Genomic DNA, 6,877 nt, shown 5'->3' with positions numbered 1-6,877 from the left:
AGGCCATGATTGCTTTTAGAATCAGAAAATAAACTATACTATCTGTGCTTTTCAATGAATGTGCACGGCCTGGAAAAGTCACACCTTAAAACTCTTCCCAGGGACTTCCCTGGTGGCCCAGTGGCTAAGACTCCATGCTCCCACTGCAGTGGTCCCAGGTTCAATCCTTGATCAGGGAACTAGATCCTACATGCTGCAACTAAAAGATCCCTCATGCCTCAACTAAAGATCCCGCCTGTGACAACTAAGACCCGGCACAGCCAAATAAATGAATAAATATTTTTAAAAAATGCTTTAAAAAAAAAAACCTCGGGCTTCCCTGGTGGCGCAGTGGTTGAGAATCCGCCTGCCGATGCAGGGGACACGGGTTTGAGCCCTGGTCCAGGAAGATCCCACATGCCGCGGAGCAACTAAGCCCGTGAGCCATGGTCGCTGGGCCTGTGCATCCGGAGCCTGTGCTCCGCAACGGGAGAGGCCACAGCAGTGAGAGGCCCGCGTATCGCAAAAAAAAAAACAACAAAAAAAACTCTTCCCATCCAGCACCTTCATTATTGGTTCACACCTGGATTATTAGTAGTGTCTCCGGACACCTGAGTCTTCACCCAGGGTAGAGATGGGAAGGGAGCGGCCCCAATGCCCAAGGCAAAAGGGGGCAGAGCCATTGAGGCCAAGCAGAAAGGGGCGGGGTCAGTGAGCCTGGAGCCTGTGCAGTCAGTACCTAGGACTGCTTCCAGTCCTCCTGTGGACTGAAGACCCGGTACCCAAGGCATTGCAAGACTGGGCCGGAGAAGTTGCTGGAATGGAGGGCCGCCCCTGCCTGGCCTGGGAGGGCAGGAAGCCCTGGCCCAGAAGTAAAATTCTGAGGCCTGGCTCACACATGCCACCTGGTTCACACTGGACCCCATCACTTAGATTAACAGCCCTACCTTGCAGGCAGAGCATGAATTGTAGGAGGCGAGGTGGTGCATATACAGGGCTCAGCACAATTCCTAGCACACACAAGGCACTCAATAAATGCAGCTGTGATTATTAGGAATAAACACATGCCCATCAGCACCGGCCCTCCTGGGTAAGCCCAGCACCCCAGTCATCTGGTGCTAGAAAAGGGATGAGCCATCACGGTGCTCAGCTGGAAATCCCCGTCTTGTTCCTTGCTGGATCCTGCTAAATATGCAAGCAGAAAACATTTTTTCCACCCCCAGAGCAGTTTCTAGATGTGCTACCTTGGTCAAAGCAAGCTGCTAATTAACATGGGTGAGAAATGCCCAGATGATACCATCAAAGGCCATTAAAGTACCCCCAGCTGGTTGGGGGTGTTTGTTTTGCTTCCCATCAATTCTGCTCAGAATGATGACAGTACCCAGCCAGAGTGGGAGCCACACAGGGCAGGGTGGGTCTGGGGAAGGCAGACACAGCTGGGAGTGGTGAAGTTCCCTCACACAGAGGAATGGGCTCAAGATGAGCTCCTCTATCCTCCTGTACTTTCAGACTTGCAGTGCCCAGCTGCTCTCTCCCTGCTCTGATTTACACACTTGCTCCCAGGAAGGGGTTTTCAGTAAGTCATTTACACATTAGTATGAATTTCAGTAGTCCCAGGGGCCTCCGGTTTCATCATGGAATAAAACTCTTTATTCTCTTCCCTTGAAATCCTACCATGTGGGCGGGGGGGGGGGGGGGGGGCGGGTCCTTGGCCTTAAATGAGAAAATGGGAAGGAGTTCTAATTCTGTTTTAGCCATTCCTCGGCTCAGCCACCCACATCCCCAAGATCAGAACCTTCTCTACTCTCTGAGTTCAGCAGCGTATGTATTCACCTTTATTTCTCATTAAGGAAACCTGAATAAAAGCATGAAAAGCTTTTCTCTATCTTTAAAAGAGAAGGATTTAGAGAGTAAAAAAAAAATGTGTTAAACTAATAAAAAGAAAAAAGAAAAGACGAAGAACTCAGAATTCCTAAAGGAAAAGATGGGCGGATGTGACAACACAAACCTCCTTTGCAGGGCAATACAGCATCAACCAGAGGTTTCGAGCTGGTGTCCTGCTGATCCAACCCAGCCCAAACATAGCTGCCTCTTCTAGTGCTTAAAGTTTTTTGAATGAGTTGCCAGCAATCTAAAACTGGAAGTTTTCCCGTGAAAATCCATATTTCCAGCATCTCCTGAAGAATCAGAAGATCTGGCACACTGGTTCCCAGCAGAGGTATGTGCTCTCCCCGGCCTGCCATGGCCTCGGAGCCTGCTTCGCTTATTCACATCGCTTGCCTCGCCTGCAGCAGATGCCTGTGATGTGCCGTAAACAAAATGAAAAAAAGCAAAAGGTGCTTTAGGAGAACATGTTTGCAACACATCCAAGGAAAAGTTAATATCCATTATATATCAATAAGAACCCCACCAACGGTTCAATGGAAGAATGGGGGAAAGTATAAACAGGTAATTCATAGAGAAAGAAACTCAAACAGCCAATAAACGTGAAACGTACTCAACCTACAGGTGATCAGGAAAATGCAAATGAAAATGAGAAGACACCTTTTTGCCAAAGCCATCAAATTGGCAAACAATCAAAAAGCTTTCTAGCAACCTTTGTGGAGGGTGAGTTGGCAGCTCCGATCATTAGTTTAAATACATGTACCTTTAAAGAAATGCAGGTAAATGTTTATTGAAGTAGAGCATGCAGGGAGAAAAGGATGCAAATCCTGAGTGTGTGGCTGAGACACTGAACACACCCAGGTGACCACTGCAAAGGGAGAAAGAGGATATTATCAGTACACAGAAGCCCCCCTGCGCCCTTTCTCAGTCAGTAAGTCTCCCCAAAGAGAACCACTATCCCAACTTCTAACAGGATTTGACTGTTTCTGAACGTTCCGTGAATGGAATTATGTAGTATATATTCTTTGGTGTCTGGCTTCTTTCACCGAATATTATGTACTTATTTTATTTTTTAATCGAAGTACAGTTGATTTACAAAGTTGTGTTCATTTCTGCTGTACAGCAAAGTGACTCAGTTATACACATATATACATTCTTTTTTATATTCTTTTCCATTATGGTTTATCCCAGGACATTGAATATAGTTCCCCGTGCTATACAGTGAGACCTTGTTGTCCATCCATTCTATATGTAATAGTTTGCGTCTAATAACCTCAAACTCCCAGTCCATCCCTCCCCCACAAATATTATATTTTTAAACTCCACCTATGTTGTTCTGTGAAGCAGAACATTCACTTTCGTTGCTGTATAGCATTCCATTGCGTGGCTAGACGGAACTTTATTATTCTGCTGTATTGATGAAGAACACCTGCGCTGTTTCCAGTTTGGGGCTATTGCAAATAGTGCTGCTAAGGAACATTCTTGCATGTGACTTCTGGTGCCCATAGAAACACATTTCTGTCGGGTATACAGTTAAGCCTTGAACAACATGGGGGTTAGGGGCGTGGGCCCTCCACACAGTTAAATCTGTGTATAACTTAGAGTCGGCCTTCCAGATATATATGTCTCCTCTGTATTCACGGTTCCAAATCCAAGGATTCAACCAACCCGTGTAGTGCTGTAGTATTTACTATTGAAAAAAACCCGCCTATAAGTGGACCCGAGAAGTTCAAACCCCTGTTGTTCAAGGGTCAACTGTATACCTCTTGACACCACTCACACTAGGAATCTATTTTACAGAACCCCCTGAGAGAACAAGGCTTCATGTCCAAGGCTGTTTATTATAATATTAAAAAAGAGTGTGGTCAACCTCTGTGTTCACTAATAACGATACTGTTAAAAAAAAATGATGCAATGCTTCCCTGTGACTTGAAATAGTATGCAGCTCATAAAAAAGAGAACGAGCTCCATAGGTGGATTCTGATATGGAAAGGTGCTCACACATCGTCAAGTGAAAAAAAAAAAAATCCTGCAAAAAAATTGAGTATAGTACGATTCCACTTTTTAAACTAACAAAAGATAAAACAGACCTTTATATGCGGAGATGTGTGTCCATTATATCCGGAAGGACTTTTCACATATGAACTAGGGAAGGGAAAGGCAGTGGGGGGAGGGGGAGGAAGGGATGAGATTTTATGTATATTCTATACATCTCAAATTCATCTACTTTTCTCCATCCTCACTGCCACTGTCCTATACTAAGCCACCATAGCTCTGGTGTTGAAAACACAATGGTCTCCTTAGGGGTTCACCTCTCAAGTCATCTCTGCCACCATCAGGAAGGTGGGGACTCAGGGGACGGCCCATGGAAATGTTGGCCTCAAGACTCAAGAGTACACTATTGTAGCAGGGTCAGTAAGGCTGCCCGTGACACTGCCCATCAAGTGAAAAAAGAATCTTGCAAAAAAGTAGGTAGGGTATGATCCCATTTTTTTTATATAAAAATTTTCAAATTAAAACAATACAAGTGAATATATATATATATATATATATATATATATATATATATATAGGCATTAGAAGATCTGGAAGCCACGGCCAGCATAATATCTCATTATCTGCAAAGCAGGTGACAGGCCAGTGTTCCCCCAGGAACAGCGGTACCATGGCACCCTAGTGACCTTCCATGTATCCACAGGGGTCACAACACAGGCAAAGCTTGAACCGCAGCTAATCTCCATCTTGGCGGAACATGAGAAGATGGAGGCCTGTGAGGGTTGCTCTGAGGCCATCTCCCACTCATCTCCCATATTAGTCAGCTCAGACTGTCATACACAGCACCACAGACTGGGTGGCTCACACAACAGAAATTTAATTCCTCGCAGTTCTGGAGGCTGGAAGTGCCAGATCAAGGTGCCGGCAGAGTTGGTTCCTTCTGAGGGCCAAGAAGGAAGGATGGGTTCCAGGCCTCTCCCCGTGGTTTATAGACGGCTGTCTTCTTCCTGAGTCTTTACATCATCGTCTCTCTGTGTCCTCATCTCCTCTTCTTGTAAAGACACCGATCAGATTGGATTAGGGGCCCACCCATATGATCTCACTTTAATGTAACTACATCTTTACAGGCCCTGTCTCCAAATATAGTCACGTTCCGAGATACTAGGGATTAGGATTTCAACATATGAATTTGGGGGTGGGGGGGATATAATTCAGCCCATAACACCCCCCTATCTGCCCTGGGAGGCTTTCAGGGGATGGTTTCTCATCACCTCCTGGGTTCTGATGAGCTAGGAAATTTTCATACCACCCCCCTCAAGACAGAGCTTGTACAAAACTGCCTCGTTTTATATTTTTATACTGCCAGTCTAGAATCGGCCCATCAGGCCCATTTTGTTTTGATGTCATACTTTTTGGGGTGAGGCAAACACCCAGGGAGCTGGCACCTCTGACTAATCTTCCTTTCACTGTTTCTGTAAGTAGGAAACTGTCCAAATCTGAGAGTGGCTCACTTCATCTTTATCAGCCAAGGCAGCCAGGGCTTGGCCTTTGGCTTTCCTAGAAAGCCTTGTGTGTGCTTGACAACAGACACTGGAATGTGTTGCAAAAGCAAAAACAAAAATCTTCCTAACAGAGGTGGGAGAAACGGAAACAAGAAGGATGGCTCCCAATTCTGTGCTCCTCCCACACATCTGGCACCCAGTGCTCTTACGTGGGGATGATCCAGGCCTCCCCACCCCAGTCTCTGGGCCACCTGTATTTGCACTTGCTTGCCATTTAGAAAATGAATTAACGAAAGATAAAATGCATGCACTGAAATATCTAGAAGAACTTTTTACATATGAACTGATGGCATCAATAATCCTCGGGGAAGGGATTTTGACACTTCATGCATATTTTACACGACAGGCCTCAGAGGACACAGGTGACCTGCCAGAGGTGGGAAGGCTGGCCTCTGACAGGCAAACTTGAGTCCACTCACAGTTAACATCCTGTACAGGAATCATTACTCTCAACTCTTTCCCCAACAAATAGAAGTTTAGCTAAAGAAATCAAAACCATGAGGAGAGACTACTTCACACCCATCAGGATGGCTATTTTCAAAACCCAGAAAAAACAGAGAATAACAAGTGTTGACGAGGACGTGGAGAAATTGGATCCCTTGTGCACTGCTGGCCGGAATGTAAAACGGTGTAGCCACTGTGGAAAACAGTGTAGCCAGACACAAAAGGACAAATGTATGATTCCACTTATATGAGGTCCCTAGTGTGGTCAGATTCATAGAGACAGAAAGTAGGATGGTGGCTGCCAGGAGGAAAGAAGGAGTCAATGTTTAATGGGTGCAGAGTTTCAGTTTGGGAAGATAAAAATGTTCTGGAGCTGGATGGTGGTGATGGTTGCCCAAAATGCACATGTCTTTAATGCCAGTGATCTGGACTCTTCAAAAAGGTTGAGACGGTAAATTTTATGTTATGTATATTTTACCACAATAAAGAAAGAGGATAGTGCTCGCTTCAGCAGCACATACACTACAATTGGAACCATACAGAGAAGATTAGCGTGGGCCCTGCACAAGGACAGCACACAAATTCGTGAAGCACTCATTTTTTTTAATGCAGAAAAAATATGAAGACTAGAATAAAAATTTCCTGGGGGAGGGAGGGATAAATTAGGGGTTTTGGATTAACAGATACGCAGTATTATATATAGAATAGATAAACAACAAGGACCTACTGTATAGCACAGGGAACTATAGTATCTTGCAGTAATCTATAAGGGAAAAGAATCTGAAAAACGAGCGTGTGTGTGTGCGTGTGTGTGTGTGTGTGTGTGTGTGTGTGTATCACTGGATCACTTTGCTGTACACCTGAAACTAAACTAAACTAATATTGTAAATCAACCATACTTCAATTAAAAAAATAAAAATTTCCTGGTATCCGAAAACCTAGCTCACCACACGCACACACATACAACAGTATAAAAAAGGATCTCTTCTAAAGTAAACTTTATACTCCATACA

The 6,877-nt window shown here is 44.7% G+C and overlaps 1 non-coding gene across 1 annotated transcript; it reads left to right on the top strand.

The window, feature by feature from the left end:
• The first annotated feature begins 6,362 nt into the window (after positions 1-6,362).
• Positions 6,363-6,469, top strand: LOC112062324 (U6 spliceosomal RNA). The gene has a single exon (XR_002890666.1). It is a non-coding gene; the product is annotated as a U6 spliceosomal RNA (small nuclear RNA).
• The last annotated feature ends 408 nt before the right edge of the window (positions 6,470-6,877 follow it).

Source organism: Physeter macrocephalus, chromosome 21 (assembly GCF_002837175.3).
Source record: "Physeter macrocephalus isolate SW-GA chromosome 21, ASM283717v5, whole genome shotgun sequence".
Classification (NCBI taxonomy): domain Eukaryota; kingdom Metazoa; phylum Chordata; class Mammalia; order Artiodactyla; family Physeteridae; genus Physeter; species Physeter macrocephalus.
Note: the sequence above shows the minus strand (reverse complement) of the source record. Positions and strands in the feature narration are given on the sequence as shown.